Source organism: Prionailurus bengalensis, chromosome A2 (assembly GCF_016509475.1).
Source record: "Prionailurus bengalensis isolate Pbe53 chromosome A2, Fcat_Pben_1.1_paternal_pri, whole genome shotgun sequence".
Classification (NCBI taxonomy): Eukaryota; Metazoa; Chordata; class Mammalia; order Carnivora; family Felidae; genus Prionailurus; species Prionailurus bengalensis.
Window position 1 is genome coordinate 70,416,450 of NC_057348.1, and position 21,571 is coordinate 70,438,020.

Genomic DNA, 21,571 nt, shown 5'->3' on the forward strand with positions numbered 1-21,571 from the left:
CCCACAGTGGGAGGGAAAACAGCCCCACAGCCAGGATCCTCCATGACAGACAGGGCTGAGGCCCAGACAAGTCAGGACCCCTCACTTCTGAGCATGAGGAACATGAAGCTAAGTGGATGCTGAAATTTGGTCCTAAAAGAACCAATATTTGAGCATGGCAGATCATCCAAAAACTGTGCTGTCAAATTCCATGTATAAAACAAAACAGTAGAAGACATAGCTGGTGGGCAGAGAAGCCAGGCCGGGGGTTGGCGGGGGGATGTAGGAGGTGCAGAGCTAGCGTGGTTGGTGTCACTCCCGAGCTGAGAATACGAGGGCACACTGGCTCTGTTTGTGAACAGGAGCAAAGCAGGTTGGTCTCCTCAAAATAACAGCAAATCATCCTGGCACAAGGAGGAGCTAACTTCCTCCAGGCTCCTCTCTGGTGCCGCCTTTCCCTGTAGTAGATTCTGCGCGTGAATCCGTTTCTAAGAAGTTTCTATTTGGGAGAGAAAACTGCACTCCCGGAGGAACTCTGTAGTGTGTATAAGAATCACCCAGGAACTTGTTTTAAAATGCTGATTTTAGGCAACATCCTCAGCAGGGGACCGATTCCAGGGCTCCTCCCAGGAGCTCGGAATCTGCCTTTTTAAATTAGTGTCCCTTAAGTATTTCTGATATGGGAAATCCAGGCCACATGGTAAGGAACAAAAGCAGGCATCCCACTCCTCAATCAGACAGACCCCAATACTAGTCAAGTGTTCAGATTCTCAGAGAATTTTCTCCATCATAGAATATGTGCAACACAGGGCGACAGATAAATACAGACAGACCGATAGACCCCAGTCCAAACATATTGTGAGCATTTTCTCAGGAGGAATAAAACACTGCAGTCAATTGCATCCAAAAGGCCAGAGGCTAAATTAGGACCAGAGGCAAAAATCCTGTGGTATCATTTAGAGTCTGGCAGCGGCCCCTCTGGGGCTGACATAATTCAGGTGGTGAGTTCTCCCTACCGTTACAGAAGATTTTTATTTCCTCAGTTCCTTACAAACTGTGGAAATCAGTTTTCTAAAATCTAAATTTCTCACATACGTGTGATATTAAAACCCAAGAGAAATGTCTACGCTCTCGGCTACATTCCAAGAAAGGCACACTCCAAGGAAACCACTGGCCCCAAAGGCACAGCGGATTGCCTCGTGTCGCTCAGTTTGATGGATCAGGGGGCCAAAGTTCCTTGCCTTTGGACAATTCCTGGACAGGCAACTTCTGATGGATTCCAGAACCAGGTGGGCGGGGCTCCCTAGTGAGTGGAATCGAGAGTTTCCTCGGGACTCCACTCAGTGGATTCAGGCAAAGAGCAGCTCAGCCAGGGGGTGCAAGGAATGGAGGTGGAAAATGTCACCATCCAGTGCTGCAGACAGACATGTCACCAGCCAGCTTTTTCCTTACCTAAGAAAACAAGGGCAAGACAGACTGCTCTACGTCGTGCTCTCCTGATCTGTGGGAGAAAACCGAACAACGTATATTGAATCGCCATTATAATCGTCTAAGACTAGACTGATCATGACATCCTTTGGAAACGACCTTCCCAAAAAATAACAAAAAAGATAAGCTAAGGGTGACGAAAGCCGGAAGTGACAGACTGGAGAGTTCTTGGCGTGGATGAGGGCTGCAAGGGAACAGCAGCATTACCCCAGCACTTAGACCCGCTCACAGTGAACGGAAGACTGACCTCTGCTCAGGAGGAATTCATTAGTAGAGCACAGTAGGATTTTTCTGGAGAACTGACGTGAAAACACACAGGAGCTTTCAGAGGGGCAGCAGTCGCTTGATGTGAAAGAAAAAGCCCTTGTAACCTGTGCTCTCCTCATTGGTCCTATGACCCTCTTAATTTCAGCTCTGCCTCATCCTTCTCCATGTAGCTAGATAAAGAGACCCCATAATAAAAATGACAACATTTGAGAGACAATGAAAGAAACTAATGAAGAGAAATATAGATTAAATAAAATTAAAAAATGAATTTCAAAATCCTAAATGTCAAAGATTAGAGGCGAATAGAAAGAAAAAAAAATAAAGAAAATCATCGAAGATATCAAGTAAGTATAAATTTAACAACAAAGAGAGATAAAACCGCTTAAAATGCACTAATATCAACATAGCTGTGAGGAACTTTCATTCGACACTTGTCGTCTAGGCACTGGGCTAAGGACTTTAGGCGCATTTTGTCATTCAGCATTTAAAGGAACTCATCACTAACTCCATTTTATAGATCAGAAAACTGAGGCATATCCAGGAGTCAAACAGCTTGCCTAAAGATACTCAAGAGAGGAGCTGGTGGAAAGAGCAGGCAAAATCCCATGCTCTGACCCCAAGGTTGCCCCCTGCAGCAGGGCACTGTACTTCTCTTTCCAAAGATGAAACTGATAGCATCCAGGGCAGGCCATCCCAGAATATGCCACTTTTGATTAATTGATTGATTATTCTGAATTAACATTACTTGAGAAAGAGCTGATGTGAGAAGGATGCTGACCCTTCTGTCCCCCTAAAAGCAGAAAATACACTTTCTCATGGGAAGGGTAGCCTCCCTATACCAGGAGGTGGAGAGACGCCAGAGATAGGGAATTCAGGGACAAGATGGTTGTGTAAACAAACTTGGCTTACTTTGTTCACTAATTAGTACCGGAGCCTAAGTTTCTTTGTCTGGACAGTTCTTCAGAAATGTATTGTTTTTATGTTTATAGGTATAAAAGCTGCCTGCTTGGTTCACTTCTTGGGGTCTCATATTCTTCTGGGGCCCTCATACGTACATAATTAAATTTGTTTTTCTCCTGTTAATCTGTCCTCGGTTAATTTAATTATTAGATTAGTTAAGAGAACCACAAGGGGTAGGAGAAAATTTTCCCCTCACCAACAAAATCCTCAAAATCAATAATGAGATAAAGCAATTAAGATAAAATTCAACTGAAGTTGAATTAAGAAAATAAAAGACTAGAGGCGCCTGGGTGGCTCAGTCAGCTGAGCGTCCGACTTCAGCCCAGGTCATGATCTTGAGGTCTGTGGCTTCGAGCGCCGTGTCAAACTCTGTGCTGACAGCTCAGGGCCTGGAGCCTGCTTCCAATTCTGTGTCTCCCTCTCCCTCTGCCCCTCCCCCGCTCATGCTCTGTCTCTCTCTCTCTGTCAAATATAAATAAACATTAAAAAATAATAATAATAAAAAAGAAAAGACTAGAAAGCTGAGAAGAATAAGAGAAAGGGTGTTAAACTTCTAAATCAAGGGGCGCCTGGGTGGCTCAGTTGGTTAAGCGGCCGACTTCGGCTCAGATCATGATCTTGCGGTCCGTGAGTTCGAGCCCCGCGTCGGGCTCTGTGCTGACAGCTCAGAGCCTGGAGCCTGTTTCAGATTCTGTGTCTCCCTCTCTCTGACCCTCCCCCGTTCATGCTTTGTCTCTCTCTGTCTCAAAAATAAAAAAACAAAACAAACAAAAAAAAAGTTAAACTTCTAAATCAAGGAAAATTTAAAAAATCAAAAGCAGGAAAATTACAAAAAAAGGAAGTTATTTCAATAAGATAGACAAGGAAGCAAAAAGAGAACAAATTAAAATGGCATAAGTGAGGTGAAAAATACCATGTTAAAGCAAAGCTGAAATGCCAAGTGTTACAAAAGAGAAAATGTGACAGTAATAAAATAGGAAAACAGGAGTCCGTAGGAAACAGACTCCCACAGCATGGTCTCCCCATGGCACCAAGACCAGCTCTGGCATCTTGGTCACACATCACGCTATAGAAGGGGCCTTCTGAGCACTTTTAAGCCAAACTGGTGGCAAAACTCTAGCAAAGCTCCAATTTTACCTCGATTGCAGGGTTTATGACAGCCGAGGCTGTTTGACATGGTGTGTCCCATAAAAGACGATTTCTAAAATATGTTCTAAAAAAAAAAAAAGAGCCTCATGGCAGATACTCCTGGAATGCCGCTGGAGTGCCCTCTGGGGTGGTGTCACCGGACCCCTTCCAGAGGCACAGTTCACATCAGAGCTGCTCGGTGCCGAGTCCAACAACCTGTCCTGCTACAGCTTTGTGCTGCACACCAGTGTACCAAAAACCCTGAGAAGTCCTGCAACAAAGAAACCTGTTTCTCTTTGTTGAAGCCACCTCATCTGACCTTGAAAATCCCAAACTTTTTTCCATGGATCAGTTCTATTTTCATCCTAGAAGCAGTTTTATGGAAAGCACTCCAGAATATGTGGTCCTAACAAAGGGTCACTTGGTCTAAAAGGGAGGGCAGTCTTTACTAATGTATAGACCATACCAATTTAAAAACAGATGCCATAGACATAGATTAGGAAAATGAAGCTTCCATGGGGGTGATAAATAGATCACGCAGACAAGTACATATGCAGACAGAAAAGTCAGGCCTTTTGTAACAGCAATTCAGGAACCAGAAATGTGGGCAATAGGACATGATAAATGAACATCACCAAAAAGACCCTAAACTCCTGCCTCCCGGAAGAAAAACCACCTGGTGCTTCATGATTAATTTACTGGCAGTGCTAGAGCAATCTGTGCTTCAGGAACCAAAAAGAAAAAACAAAAACTCATGTTTTCGATAAAGAGACATTCAACCCTCAGCAGAGATTAAGCCACTGACTATCTGTGCCAAGACAGTATAGAGCACAAAATGAGAATTTCACCAAGCATTCCAATAGTGCCCATACAATGGGTCATGCCCACCTGAGCAGCACAATATCAACCTACAGAGAAGGATGGCATGTTCTTGCATTACCTCTCAAAGTCGGGTGGTTTTTATCCTGACTTTTAGAAGCAGGAAAAAAGACTGTCTATTTATTGCCCGTTCTTTTTGCTCATTCATTTGTGCAATGAGACACTTAGATGAGAGTGATGTAAAAGGAGCAACACACAAATCAGGTGAAATTATTTCCAAATGTACATAAACCCTACTTAATTTATAATGGTCACAATCATTTTTTAAAACGCATTGGTTACAGAACAATCTGATCACTGGATTTGAGCTGGTCTTTGGGAAGTGGTAGAATCCAAACTGGTGATAAAGAATGGAGAAAATATTCCAGGAGGGGGGCAGGGGGGAACCAAACATCATAAATAAGATTTAAGAGCTGAGGATGAGCACTGAACGGGTGTGAGATCTGTTAATGAGATGAGTATCCGTCCTCGACAGCAGTGGGAATCACTACAGGCAGATGAACGTGGAATCCAGCAATGGGGGTGGGGGGAGGCTCTGAACCTGATACCACAGATCAAAGGAAGGACACAGCAGTTCCCAGGCAAAGTAGTAGAGCATAACTGAGGTTCTGTCTAAAGAAGATGAACCCGGAATTGGAATTGATGTGCTTGAGGCGAGCACGGGGAGAAGAGACAGGATAAAGGAGGTGAGCGGGAATGCTCCTTTGCTGATTCAGATATGAAGTGATGAAATCCCGCACAAGAGCGGCAACAATGAGAATGGACCAGATGCAGGTGGAATTCTGAACAACCTCAAAGGTATCTAGAAGGCAATGCTTCTTGTGTCTGGCTGCTTACCTCCTATATGTTAACTTGGACATGGGTCTAACTACGTAACTACAAGTTTTAAGGGCCAGGAGAATTACAATGTCATTGCCAGGAGAAGTCATAAATTTGGCCTCATACATATCAAACTTGAAGTAATAAAAGGATGCCTCAGATGAAATGCCTTTAAATCTCAGCAGGATCAGACTCAGGTCTGGAAAATCTGGGCTTGATTTGGCCACCACTAAAACAAGTGTGAGTGGGCTTCCATCAACGGTAATGCTCCCGAAAGCACGGTGCTGGAAATTGATCATGTGGCCGATCAGTATTTCCAGCTCTCTGGAAGAAATCCCTCTCAGCTGCAATGTGGATGGGCTGGATTGCAAAACTGTGGTCTGTTCAGAGGGTGACTCTGAAGAAAACAGGAGACATGGCAAACCATCCTATTTCAGAAGTGAAGCAGGAGCCACACGCCCCCAGAAAACGTGTCTGGCTCCTCCAGCACTGTGGGGAACCTGCTTCCTCAGGTGATCTGTCTGCACGGAGATGGGAGCACCTCCCTCTATTTCAGCCCCGCTGAGGAAGGGGCACCACTCAGGGGTGTCATCTGCCCTAGGATTGGAATCAGCCTCCCTTGGGAATGGAGAGGAAGAGTCCTACAAGTTCGCCCCTTTTTATTGTAATCTAGGAACCAATTTCCATTCGGTGATCACACAGCCACACACACTAACCTTGGGAAGCTAGATAAACCCCAGTAGATAAATGCCAAGGAGGCACTAAAACCTGGCTGGAGCCAGGTAGGTACTTTACCTTGCCTCTGGGTAATATTGGCACTCCTCTGATTCGGGCAGGACACACACAGAACCCAGGAGAACAGACAGGACCAAGTGCCCCTAGAAAACATCAGCCCAGATGGTTTTACTGTCCAAAGGTGAATAAACCGAAAAGATAACTGATAACAGGCAGACAACAGGGAATTCAGAGAAAAGTGTACTTTGAGAGGAGGTACAGCAAATAGGAGAAAAGCCTACACTGAATCTATTTTGCATTCTGAATACATGTAGCAAGTGTGCAAAAGGCTTTGTGGATGCACATGGGAGGTGAGGTGAAAGAGAACTTAAGAAAAAATTTCAAGAGAAACTTATATTCAGAGATCAAAAGAGAAAATGGATGAAATGTAAATTAAAATTTAAAAAAAGATATGGCTCAAATTGGGGATTAAATCAAGAAAAATTAAAAGCAGTAAGAGAAATAAAGTCTGCTTTGGAGTGGAAATTCAAATTAGAGATGTAGAAAAGAAATAAAAAGTTCTTTAAGAATACAAAAATAAGGGGGGGGGGGGGCAAAGGAGTGTGTGAAAAGATGATAGTTGTAGACAGTTTACCTTTAGGAAAGAGGTATTTGTTTATCAGAGAGGGATTTTGTTCAAAGATACCGATCAAAACAAAACAAGTCATTCATGGTGGCTTAGCCAAGAGACAAGTTTGCTTTTTCTCCTGTGAGAAGAAGTCCAAAGATGACATTTCTGGCAGCTACCCTGCCAGGGTCCCGGACTTTATTTTAGGCCTTCTTCCACCAGCTTTAGTGAGTGGCTTTCTTCACCAGCTCACAGGATGGCTGCTGGCACTCCAGCCACCAGGAGCACATTCCAGATTAACACGGAAGAGTGAGGGCAAATGCAGCATGCCAGATGAGTGAGCCCCCCTCCTTAAAGAGCTTCCACAGAAGTCCCACCCAATGACTTACATGTACATCTCACTAGACTCAAGTATTTCATTGTTATGTCCAGAATTCGTGATCCCCAAAGACCACCAGGGAGCCAAGTCCCATGCAAAAGCAAAGAGCCTTTATTCGAGCTAGCTCGAGCTCAATCCCCTACCTGCACTGACGCAGCGGTGAGATGCCGGGGAGAGAGAGCGAGTTTCAAAAGCACAAAGGTTTTATAGGGGTCTGGGGCAGTTGGTGAGGTAATGGCTGTGGCCTCAGCTGATTGGCTGGGGAAGGGTCGTGGCCTCTGCCGATTGGCCGGGGAAGGGTCGGAGTCCTGTTACGCAGATCACCAGGTGTGTTTTGATCGGGAAGTTTGAACGGGTGAGCGGGAGGTTACTCAAGGGGAGGAGGCGTGGCTCTGCGATTTTCCCAGAAAGGGGGCATGTCGGGGACATAGTCACTCAAGGTGGAGGACACAGAACAAGATGGAGTTGGCCGGCGTAGGTCCGCTCTTTCAGTCATATGACTACCTCTATCTGCAAGGAAGACTGGGAAATAAAGCTTTTAAACTGGGATCATCCTAAAATTAAGTCAGAGTTTATGAGTAAGTAAAAAGGAAAGAGGAGATACTGGTAGATAAATAGACTATAAAAAATTCCTGAGATAAATAGAACGACAAAGGAAAGAACCAATATACACAAATCTAACAGGTCATGACTTTCCTGCAAATGAAAAGTTTGTCATGTTTCTAGTAAAGTTCAATAAAAATAACCACAGCAACAAAACCCTATATACCTAGATATCTTGATAAGATGTTCTAATTCAATTATTTTAAATCCTGAAAGTATCCAAGAGAGGAAAAAAAAAAAAAACCACCACAAATTTTCTACAAAGAATTTAAATTTAGGCTCTCCTCAGACTTCTCCATGATTCCCAAAGACAGGGGATCATAAAATAGTGTGTCAAGAGTCTTGGGGAAAAAGATACTTCACAAAGGTGATAATCACAGTCAAAACACTGTTTATAAAAGTAAGAGGAAAAAAATCCCCCATATGGTGAAAGAATCAAAAAATACTCCATAAAAACTTAATGCAACATAGATTTTTCACCCAAATCTATGAATGAGAAACTCATTACATTCATGTTTAATAATAAAATTAGTCTTATAATTTAAGAATGGGAAACCTGTGCTATACCTGATTTGGGTAAATTTGAACCTATTAGAGAAGTCTAGGAGCCAACTGCATTTTCCAAAGATGGACACAGCAGCACCTTCTACCCTACATGTGACAACGCATGGCTCAGTGTTGAGAAAATCCTTAGGCCAAACCTGGGCTCAGCAGGAAAACGATGAACTGCGTAGAATTACTAGCATGACAAGATGGAAATAAATAGATTCGCTTTTTATCCAAGACAGCATAAAGAGAAAAAAAGAAGAGACTCACAGAAGAAGGCATTATTAAAAACAGACACATAGGTAACAGCATTAGACAGAAGAAAGTGCTAAATAAAATAAATAAATACCAGCACTAGTTCTTGGGTTCAAGAAGTAAAATAAAATAAACAAATTTCTAACCAATTTTACTTTTAAAAGAAAGGGAAGAAGGAGGAGACGGGAAAAGAGGGAATTGAGGGAGGGACAATATAAAATTTAAAAAAAAAAGGTAAGACCACATAGTAGGAGGCAATTTAAAATTTACAAAAAAATATAGTCAGCAATTTGAATTTAGGCAAATAGATAACTTTCTAGGAAAATAATTTATTTGTCTCAAATGGAAGTAGCAATTCTATATAGACCAATAACCATGAGATTAATGAGTTAATTCATCATATTCCCTGAGAAAGGCATAAAGCCCAAGGAGATTTTACAAGTAAACCTGTCTGAGTTCCAGGGAATAATAATCCTAACAGCACATTCATTTTGGGAGGACTAAAACAACAGTTTCCCAATTTATTTTTTACAAATTTTAAATATACAGCAAAATAAAAATGTAGACTAATCTAATTTCTTCATTTATACATAGAGATATAAGTACATTTATATGTAGTTTATAATTAACTTTGAAGATATTATATATATATATAAAACTAAGCAATATATATGTATACATAATTTATATATATATTTATATATATGTGTGTGTATATATATATATATATATATATATATATATAAAACTAAGCATATTGAATCAACACAGAATTAAAAAAATAATAAGCAATGTTCAGGTTGGGTGAATTTGAAGACAATACAAATAGTTCACTATTAGGAAATATAGTAATGGGATTGATCATTTCATTAGGTCAAAGGAGAAAATGCACTATAAATTCCCCCCAAATTCTATGTTTACAACATGACTAAAACACTTTCTAACCTAGGAATAGAGTAACTCTAACTTATTTTTTTTAACTGAAATAAACAGCCTATACCATTTAATAGCAAAAAATTAATTCCATTTTAATTAAGGGCAAGAAGAAGATAAGAAGACCTCTTGTTACCACTTTTACTTAATACAGCTCTGGTTTCAGCCAATGTTATAAACACCTCCCACTCCAATGAAAGAGAAAAAACCAAAGGAAGGAGGGAGGAAGAGATGAAAGGAGGGAGAAGGAGAAGGGAGAAGAGAGGAAAGAAGCATAGAAAATTAAAAAGAAATATAAGCCTTCAATTTCTGGTGTTAGAAATAGCATAAAAGGCTCCCACTGGCCAAAATTGGGTTAATTTGAGCATCAAAAATAATAATAATAATAATAATAATAATAATAATGACTGTAATTGACTGTATCACACTGAGTAAATAAAAATTTATGAGAACATAGTGATTCCTTTCTTCCCAAAAGAAGAAGAGAACAGAAAAAAGGGAAAGCTCTTTTTCACAGAAGAATGACAACTAATAAATATGGAAGGAATTATACCATGGAAAGTCACTAATTTGGATGGATCCAGGGAAAGATCCACTGGATGATAAAACAATTAAGTGCAAGGTTATTGGGGGATAGGAATCTGTCTCTATTACTAATTGTGAAGACAAATTGTACGTTTTGATGGAGACACCTAAAGATCACCACCTTAACCAATAGATCATCGTAAATAAAATTAAAAGTCACATTATAACCACATCAAATATGATGGAGTTGATATCTATAATATGTAATGACTTCATACAAATTGGAAACAGAAATACCAAGACCTTTCCTAGGAAGAGGGTGTTGGCAAAACACAGGTACGAAGAATTTGCAGAAACAGAGCTTCACTGTCTCTCTGTCACTTCAAGGGCAAGTGGGAGAAACAACACTGGATGGAACTGCCTCTAGACAAATCATATCAGAACCCTAGCAACAGATGCTTCACTATAGAGGAGTATTTTTCCCCACCCGGTGCCCCCAGGGACCCAGGCCCCCAGATCACCTTTCCATTTGCCTGCCATTCTTAGCCTGCAACTTCCCATCCATGGTCACACAAGACAGCTGGAAGAAGTGGAAAGGCACAGGGGCAAAGATTTGTGATGAGAGCTGACCCTGTCCTATTTTAATCCAGAAAACATCTTTCCCAGAAGTTGCTCTCCCAGGGGTCATCGGCCATAACTACCTGCAAAGAATCAGCCTCCAGTATCCCTCCTCCCTTGATTAAAGAGTAAAAACAGAATGGCTAAATCATGGGCATCCAGGTGGCTCATTAGTTGAGCATCTGACTCTTGGTTTCAGCTCAGGTTATGATCTCCCGGTTTGTGAGTTCAAGCCCACATCTGGCTCTGTGCTGATGATTCAGAGCCTGCTTGGGACTCTCTCTCTCCCTCTCTCTGCCCCTCCCATGCTCACTCTCTTTCTCTCAAAATAAATAAACTTAAAAAAAAAAACAACAGAATGGCTAAATCATAGCAGTCGGTACTGGGCACCCTCACAGAGTGTTTGTGGATGGTATGTGTTGTTACAACTTTGCCCAAAGCAACTCTGACCCATTTGAGGAAGCCGCAATGTGCCTCTAGGATTTATCTGTTCTACTTTGGGGAATCATTTCTAAGGAAATAATAAGAAACACAGTCAATGATTTGTATACTTGATATTCATCAAAGTAGTGTTTCTAAGACACAGTGTCCCTCACAAAACAAACAAAAAAGGTCAGTTTAACTTCAGTGCCCAGTAATAGGTGAATGGCTGAAAATGCAGGACAGGGTGTCAGATAGGCTAACTGTGTGAGTTGATCAAGTCACAGAAACACTTTACATCTCAGTGTTCCCATCTGTAAAATGGAGTTAGTAATATTTCCTACGTAAGCTTAGAAAGATTAATAAAATTTTATATGTAAAACATACAGCTGTCACAATAAAATCAATACATAATAGATACATGCCTAATACATATGCATGGAAAGTTGTATAGACTATTATATAGCCAATTAAAATAACACATGCAAATATCAAAAATTATATGACAAGAGAATGTATCTGATACATTGTTAAATGTATTTATGGTGTGATTTCAGTATCATGCATATGCCTAGAGGAAATGCATTAAGATGCCAATGTTCTGGGTGCTGGATGGCTCAGTCAGTTAAGTGCCTGACTCTTGACTTTGGCTCAGGTCATAATCTCACAGTTTGTGAATTCAAGCCCCATGTCGGGCTCTGTGCCAACACTTCAGAGCCTGGAGCCTGCTTGGGATTCTCTGTCTCCCTTGCTCGCTGTCCCTCCCTGCTTTCTCTCTTCCTCTCTCAAAAATAAATAAATAAACATTTAAAAAGATGCCAATGTTCTTCCGCCTAATCATTGAATTACAGGTGGTTGTTACTTTATACATGTTTTCCTTTTCAAGAGTCAGTAAACTTTTCTTAAAGGGCCAGTTAGTCAATATTTTAGGTTTGCCTCTCTGCCTTAACTACTCCGCTCTGCCATTACAGCTTGAAAGAACCACAGATCAAAATGCAAATTATGGGTGTGACCATATTCCAGTAAAACTGCAAAAACAGGAGGCAAGCCAGCCCTACTTTGCAGACCATTGTATAGTGATATATACATGTTGTATTAAAAAAAGAAACAGTGAGAGCAAACTATACCACTGACCCCTGACACGGCTTGGAAGTGTGTGGGTCCACTTGTAAGCCAGTTTTTCTCAATAAATATAGAACGGTACCATAAATGTATTTTCTCTTATGATTTGCTTAATAACATTTTTTCTCCAGCTTACTTCATTGTAAGAACGCAGTATATAATACATGTAACTTACAAAATATGTGTTAATTGACTGTTTATGTTATCATATGGGTAAGGAGTAGTTAAGTTTCTGAGGACTCTAAAGTTACACTTAGATTTTCAACTACATGGAGGGCCCCCCATGCCCATGTGGCTCAAGGGTCAACCGTAGATGGATTCCCCCTGAAGGCTTTGGGCCATCCTCCCACGGCACACCGAAGCAGGAGGAGGCGCGCAGGATTACTGCAAAGCCAGGTTACACGGCAGCCTTAGAGCTTATCACAGAGGTGCCAGGACCCCAGGCCTCTAGCCAGCATCCCAACAAAGGGCCCAGTGAACCCTGCTCAGTGGGACCCTGGCACACTAATGCCTCGCTGCTCCCCAGTAATTCCGAGTAGCAGAAAATGCTTATTATCATTGAATCCAAATCCTCTGCCCACTGGTTTTCATTCTGGACTCAGAGCAAGTCCCTCTGCCACATTTCAGATTTTAGTAATTTGAAGCAGTGTTCATGGTCCTTTCTTTCCATCCTAGAAATCCTCAAAGGACAGTTTTTCTAGAGCACAAGTTGCAACTTGGAGGCTTATAGTTATGGCTGGTCTGGCCCACTAAGTGTTGCCATATCATTAAATAAAATAAGTAAAAAACAAAAAAAAAATTGTAAAAAAGTATAATTCTCTTCAATACCCAGCCTTTAGGTTTTCTGGGAGAAATCAGAACTAGCAACTCATTTCCACATGTCAGCAATTGGCTTGAAACTAAGTAGCCACCAGCAGGAGCCCGTGGTTCACAGTCCCCTGCCTGCAACTGCCCACCACCCCTCCCACCCCCAAATCCATATGTGCCTAGACCCCAAGGATATCCAAGTTTCCAGCCCAGCCCCAAAATGAGCTAGCAAGTGGTGCCACAGAGCATCAAGCCAGGAGCCCAGAGACAGCCTCCCATTCTAGGTTCCACAAATGCGGGGTCCATGACCCTGGGAGATGGCTGTTTCATTGTGCAGAACACGAGAGGGTTAAGTGGGACACGGCTTAGGTGCCTTCCCCAGCCAGCATTCTATGAATCTATAAATGGCTTAGCTAATTTCCAAATCTCACTGAGCTCATTGCCTGAAAAATACCGGAAAGTCATGAGTTCCACCTGCTAATGGCACTTTGGAAAAAATAGATTTGAAAAATAAAATATCTGGATCCCTCAAAAGCCATTTGCAAATTCATACCAAGATGTGCTAAATGTAAAAACAAAGCCATTCACTCTATGTTGCCTCTAAAATGAAATTTCAAAGGCAAGAGCTCTTACAATTAAGACAAAATTCCTACCACAAAGTTTAATGTTTTTATAAAAACACTGAATCAATTACATTTTTCAACCGAGACAAATGAATACTTGAGAAAGGGTGGAGTCAGGACCCCAGCATGACCTTTTCTTCTCTTAAAGTGTGACACTTCTGACACCTAATTCCTACCCCTCCCCTTTACTCCCACATGTCTACAGACACAGCTTGGGTTTAGACTGGTTTTCTTTCTCTTGCAATAATCCTTCAACTTTCTCTACATAGCTGAAATGGTTTGTTCAATACTTTCTTCAAGAAACTAAAAAAATCCTAGGTTTGCATGATAAACGCCATTTAAGCCAGAGCAGGACGCAGGCCTCTGAAGAGGAGAATCTGGCTTTCTGTCCTCTTGCCTCCCTTCACCACCCATGACTCACCCCATCGTCAGGGCTATGGCATCACTATTCCACAGCATAAAGCAAGCAAGCAGCCCCTGAGGGGGAGCGACCAGTGCAGTCTCCATCTGAGGACTTGTCCCCTTGCTAACAATGTGCATCAAACCAGACCATTCACTTCACCTGGTCCTGGGAGCCTATGGGTCCTGAGCAGGTAGCCAGAATGTCCCTTCACACTGCTGAAGTCTATCTAAAATGCTGAAGTTCACTGAAGTCTATCTAAAATACTTAGATAAAAAAGTGCTTCCTCCTCCAGAAGATTCTCTGGATCACTGGGGAAAACAACATTTGTGGCCAAGTTTCAAGTCATGAGGACACATGATCCTACAGCACTGTGGGCTCTCAAGTAACAGACCCAGGGCCTTGGCCCTAAGGTGCCTAAGATCAATGACAGGAGCATTCAATTTGGTAAAATTAAGTTTAGCTAAAGAATAGCACAATGAGGGTCGCCCAGGTGGCTCAGTCGGTTAAGTGTCCAACTTCGGCTCAGGTTGTGATCTCACAGTTCGTGGGTTCGAGCCCCGTGTGGGGCTCTGTGCTGACAACTTGGAGCCTGGAGCCTACTTCTGATTCTTTGTCTCTCTCTCTCTGCCCCTCCCCTGCTTGTGTTTCCTCTCTCTCTCTCTCTCTCTCTCTCTCTCTCCAAAAAATAAATAAAAATTAAAAGAAAAGAAAAAAAAAGAGTAGCACAATGATTTCTAAATCCCTGACAAGGGTGATGTTCTGTTTAATGACCAAACTGTGTAAATTTTCAGAAGCAAGGTCACAAATTTGAGGACCTCAACTATAAGCTCTGTGAAGACAAGGACTAGGGCTGCATGTCCATTCACCAGGGTAACCTAGCCCCCAGCTCAGTGTCTGGTACATGACAGATGCTCCATTAATAGTGTGAAAACAAAACAACCACTCTTGGGGCACCTGGCTTGCTTGGTAAGTGGAACCTGCAACTCTTGATCTCAAGGTTGTGAGTTCAAGCCCCACGTTGGGTGTAGAGATTACTTAAAAACAAAAAGTCATTTTAAAAAATATCATAAAGGACACAACTTTTGCAATTTGCTTTCTCAAACTAAATGTTTCTCCACTGCAGGGATTTTATGCTGCTGTATCTTTTGTACATTTTCACCTTCAAGTAGATTTTAACTAGATGTTAAAATCCCACGCACAAACATAAGTACTTGTCATATAACAGAAGTTCAAGAAATTTCTTCTAGGTGAATGAAACAATTGAAAATTACTTTGAAAATAGTAAGAGTTTTAAAAAATTATATCATGTACTTATATATTTTATATGTATTTCTATATTATCAGTACACAGATGTGTGTATACATATACACAATGCATTTCTATTTTGGTTTGTGATCCAGTAGTCCCTTGGTCAAATTTCTTATGAGAAGCTAGATGCCTCTTCATTATACATATAGTGATACTTTTCCTCTCTCCTAGGAAAAAGATGAAAATAACAATTAGTGACTTTCAACTATTTTCCCAAGGATGTCACACCAGAATCTGAATGTAAGTTTCCAAGACAGATACATTTTACTTGCTTGCAACAAAATGATGGAGAATGCTCACAAAGTTCTTCTGGGAGATATTTTCATCAAAAATTGTGCTAGCTTGCTACTCAAATTTGTCATGAAGATAGAGAGCAGCATTGCCAATAAAATTCCCTGGTGAAATTAAACTAGATGACTTCATTGTGAATTGTTTATGCCATCAGAGAGATTCTAAGAAACACCGACCACCTCATCGCTTCAAGCAGACACCAGGTTTAAGCAAAATTCCTGAGGATGGCCCACCGGAGCAAAGGGGCTAGATCTTCTCAGCATTTCCAAAAATGAATGGACCAGGCAAACAGCAAGGGAACATATAAATGTTGTTTCCTATTGACTAGTCTCTGAGTCCTTTGAAATGCTGCAATTTTTTTCTCTGTTGCTTCTTTCAGAAGATCTAAGAAGTCAGGCTTCTTCTGAAGAAAGAAGTTGCCCAGATATTGGTAAGAAAGTAACACTGTGACCATCCCTCTGGAAAGTTATCGGGCATTCTTCTGTTCAAGACCTGGCTGGACAGCAGGGAGAAGACAGGTTCCGTGTCTTACTGCGTGATCTTGGGAAAGCTTCTCCAGTCCTCGGGCTTGCTCATTTACATACAGTGATATTAAAAATTTAAGATATGGTCCAGCTATGAGCCGCATTCAATCTTTAAATAGTGAGTTCTGTTCCTGAGCACTATTCTAAGCACTTAGGAGAATCAACAAACAAAGCAGGATAGAAATTCCTGTCTTTGTGGAGTTCACCTCTTCCAACTTCTTACTTACTGTTATGATACACATTTTGTGGATGCATACATTGTACATAACATCATTCTAGAAGCAATAAAATACAGACCTTCTCAACTCAGATTGTTCCTTGGGGCACTCACTCATTTAACATTCAGAGATGTACCTGCAGTGGCAGATACCAGGACAAGTGTATTCAGGATACGAAGATAAATGTGACACAGTCCTTAACCTTGGGGAGCTCATCATTTAGTAGGGAGGCTGAAAGGCAGAGAGCTAATAGCGGGCATTCAGGGATACCTATCACAGGGGAACTCGGTGCAGGGAAAATCCTATCAATGGAGAAACTCAGTGGCAGCTTTGGCTAGGATGTGAGAGTTAAGCTAGATGTTAAAAATGGGTAAATTTATGGAGGGGTAGGGAATCTAAGGGTAGAAAACGGCATACAGAAGAATGTACAAAATTATAGGAAAACACAGAGCATGCTTGGAGACATGGAAAGAAGGTCTGTCTGGCATCAGCAGAGATCCATGGGGCATACTGGGACAAGACTGGTCACAGCCCACAGACCCGCAAGGCCAGTCTGGGGAGTAGGCTCTTTATTGTGTAGATTTTTGTGGCTCCCGACAGTTTTGAACATAGGAATGACATGCTCACAATCAAGATGACAAAACCAGTGTGGCCCAGAGGAGGCAGAGACCAGAGGGCAGAGAGTTTTCTCAAGTCCTAGCAACAACAAAGAAATGATTCAATTCAACAATAATTGAGTGACCAACTGCTACTTGCTGGGCGTTGAGGAGGAAGCAAAGACAAGTTCAAGCTTTAACTGTCAAAGGAATCCAGCCAGGATAAATAACACAGAGATTCACTACCAACAAAATGCCCAGACAGTAATGAAGACCCCTGACCCCCACCTTGTGGTGTGGGGGGAATCATTTATGGCAAAGAAAAAGAGTATTCTTGGAGGATCCAGAGACTGGAAAATACCATCCAAACTCTAAACCATCAGATTCGGAAAAATTTGTATCCCGTAAAGAGTGTGGCTACTATGTTCCAGGAACCAGGCAAGTAAACAGGCCCCTGCTCTGGTGAGTTTAGAAGTTAGAATGGGAGATACACAATAGACACATGAGCAAGAAAATACATCACAAATCATGTGGGGCTAAGTGATGTGAAGAAAAAGAAAGCAGATAGCTGGAAGAGAAGGCAGTATAAATGGGTGGTCAAGGCAAGACTTTCTGAAGAAGGTCATTAACCTTGTTAAGGGGCACGCTTGCAGGTACCTGGGAGACAAGCCCCCCTCACCCCACACACTGCCCCCTTCCAGGTGAAGGGAGCAGCATGTGGGATGAGAGCGTGCCTGGCATGGTCAAGAAAGAACAGGAAATTTGGGGGCATTGACCTGGAAAGGCAGGAGCAGGAGGCCCAGCTATGCAGAATCTTGTAGGCCAAATAAGAAGTTTGGATTTCGTTCTGAGAGGGATGGAACCATTGGAAAATGGTGGGCAAAGAAATAACAGAGATTTGTGACTGTTCTGCGTTGTGTTCATGCTGCATGCCAACACCAAAAATAAGGCCTGGCACATAGCAGACATTTAGTCAATATTTGGTGAATGAATGAATGATCATTTGGGCTGCCGTATAAAGAACAGATTGCAGATGGGCAAGGAACACAGAAGACTGGTTGGGTGTCAGTGTTGAAGTTGAGACATCATGGTGGCTGAAATAAGGCTGTCCTGGTGGCCAGAGGGGCCGAGAAGAAGGGAGAGCCGTTTGCTAAAAGCTAGACGAGGTGAGGGAGGGAAGCCAGGGGATCGAAGGCATTCAGCCTGAGCAACAGGAAGAACAGAGGTGTCCCTTACACAGGTGGAGAACTCCAAAGGTGAAGCAGCTCTGAGCAGTGAAAGTTGGGGGTTGTGAATTGCACAAATTTCAGACTGCGTGGCATTCAGGGAGATGTTGGTGATGGCATTCTAGGAATGAGTCAGGCAGGACAGCTGAGATAAACTTGGGCTCATCATACGGGAAAGAAGAGATGTCAGAGCCATACCCTGGTGGATTCCATCATGTGGAGGTCAGTAGTGATAAAATGTCAGTGGCCACCAAGAAAGCCTAACACAGGGACACAGTAAGAAACTGGGAGAACCTGGTGTCCTGGAAGACAGAGGGAGTGGACCCAAGTGTGCGATCAGCAGCACCCAGATGGAGAGCTGACCTTGTACTGGATGAGCAGAGACCATCGGTGACCATCAGGGGGACAGAGGAAGGGCGGGATGGGGACTGGAGCTTGGCGGGGGGCTCTGAAAGGCAGAAGAAGAAATGAGGCAGGAGCACACAGGGCACTCCCTTCAAATGAACGGACAGCGTTCTGGTCTCCGGCTGCACCGCCGGCCACACTTGTTTTATTTTCTTCACAATTTACAGATATGTTAAACATCTTGTTAGTCTCAATCAAACATTACACGATAAAATATGTTTCTACGGGCTTAGACGGGGAGAGCAGAGAAAGGCAGCATAGACAACTTTTTCCAGGCGTGTTCTGACAGAGGGACCAGAACACTGATTCAACTGTGAGGGCGTGTGGATTCCAGGGAGGGGTCTGTAAATGTCACATATCACAGCATATTTGTGTGCTGTCTCCTTCTCCTCAGCCCCTTTACCCGCAGGTCACAGAGGTGACACTCAAAACTACTTTTTTTCTCAACTTCAAAAAGCTCATTTCCACAAAAATAGCTTGTGCTCAAAATAGAGGAGAAATTTTTTTTTAATTTAGCTGTCCTAAGTTTTGATGGTAGAAGGAATTAAGAATAACAATAAAAAAAAGAGAAGCCTTTTTAAGGGTAAAAATCTATGGATCATGTCCTGTGGTTTTCCAGCTGGTCAGTGTGTTCCAGGAAGGAGGGTGGTGGATGGCCACCGTGGTCCGTCAGTTCCTGCACCAACAGCGAGCAAGCAAGGTCTCCCGCGCTCGACCCTTGTATCCCCTTCGCCAAAACCTCTCAAGTGCAAGACTGAGATTTCTGCTAAACCCCGAAAGCAAACGCAGGGAACAGGTGTGCAAGTTAAATGGGTGTCAATTTAAGGACAAAGGGATTGAATTACAATCCCTGGCCATGGATGTGAATTTCGGTCTTCTTTTTTTCCCTTCCACACACATGATATTTCCCTGACATCTGTGCAATGCAAATAGATCTAGAAAGTGTGAAAGGGAAAATCTGCTCCACTAAATATATATAAGGGACCCCGAGTGAAGTCTCCATGATGGCATTCGTCATTATGGGCACAGATGGCATCCTTTTCCAGCGCTCTCTCCTCCCCCCCAATCCCAATACCAGCTTAAGTCCCATCCATTGAATGCTCCCAAAAATACTTCAATGCAATAGATGCTGGATAACACCAGAAGAGCCTGTCTGTACCCTATATCCTTATTTTCAGTCTTCTGTGTACCTCACGCTTTGGGCCAATAAATCAGGAAAAGCGTGGGTTCTCAGCAAATAATGTGCACATCACTTATAGCTACGGGAATCCAGAGGTTTTCCTCTAGTGACCTGGGAGCTCAGTGGTCTTTGTGGTATCTTGCCAACAGCAGTGACATTATTGACATCCTGCACTGACTACTTCTCATTTTCTGCACCATGCCCATGTCACGGAACACAACAACCACTTCCCAAAAGATACTCACACATCCAAACATTATGGCATGGGATATATAAATCGCCTATATACTGCTTTGCTGCCTAAAGTGTTTAAGGAGGCTTGAAGACAAATGCCCAGTGGTCAGAAAGTCTGTGTTCACGTCTACTACGATCAAAATCATCAGACAAAACCTCATTGTATCTGGAGAAGCAACGTTTATGAAGAAAGTAGAAAATGTTCAGATAAGCAGAAGGTTATGAAGCTCTGACTCCTGCATCTAGCGGGGCAGGTAGGGGGTGGGCAGGCAATGTTACCAGCACTGTATGTTTCATGGGGGCAATCAAGGGCCAGCCGAGCTTCAAGAAGGGGCAAAAACAAGAAACAGTAAGTAAATAAATACATAAGAGCAAAATGAGGAACCAGAAGGAAATGGAAAGGAACATTGTTAGGTGAATCCCAGGGAACACTTTTGACCTCAAGAGCTACTCAGCTGTGAAACACACTCAGTGGTGAGAACAGAAATATTTTACTGTAGGTCCCAGAACCTTGACTATCAAATCCTAAACTTAAGAATCTTTTATACAGGAGTTGGGGATTATTTGCTTTTTCACCACTGCCCTCCTCACTGGGACCAGAAATGCTACAAATCTTTTCCTTTAATAGAGTAAATCTAATTTAGCAATTAAGAAAGATTTACTATAGATATTTACAGACAATATTGTTAACAGAGGGTCCAAAATGATTATTAGGTAACCCAGAGACTAACACACATCGCCTTAAGTATTTCTTTTAAATTTTTTTTTTCAACGTTTATTTATTTTTGGGACAGAGAGAGACAGAGCATGAACGGGGGAGGGGCAGAGAGAGAGGGAGACACAGAGTTGGAAACAGGCTCCAGGCTCTGAGCCATCAGCCCAGAGCCCGACGCGGGGCTCGAACTCACAGACCACGAGATCGTGACCTGGCTGAAGTCGGACGCTTAACCGACTGCGCCACCCAGGCGCCCCAAGTATTTCTAGTGTATACATATCACAAAGTTAAATTTATAGATAAATGTCAATATTAATGTAATTGTAATAATTAATACTAAACTTTTTCTCCCTCTAATTCACTCAGTTGAATAAACCCACAAAAACAACCCCAGAATCATGGCATTAGACATGACCTTTGGGATTACCTGATTCAACTCCCTACTTTTATTTATTTTTTAAAGTTTATTTATTTTGAGAGAGAGAGTGCGCGCACGTGCGCGCGCGCGTGCACGCGCACACACACACACACACACACACACACACACACACACACGTGTGAGGGAGGGGCAGAGAGAGAGGGAGAAAGAATCCCAAGCAGGCTCTGCATTGATGATGTGGAGCCTGATGCAGGGCTTGAACTCATGAACCATGATCATAACCTGAGCCCAAACCAAGAGTCTGATGCTTAACCAACTGAAACAACCAGGCATCCCTCAACTCCCTACTTTTAAAGAAAAGAAAACTAAACCTCAGAGAGGAAAAGTGACTTGGAAAA

At 42.3% G+C, this 21,571-nt stretch overlaps 1 protein-coding gene across 4 annotated transcripts in view; it reads right to left on the minus strand.

Annotated features, from left to right (window-relative positions):
* Positions 1 to 21,571, minus strand: part of HECW1 (HECT, C2 and WW domain containing E3 ubiquitin protein ligase 1) — a 429,025-nt gene that overhangs the window by 403,347 nt on the left and 4,107 nt on the right. The window lies entirely within an intron of this gene.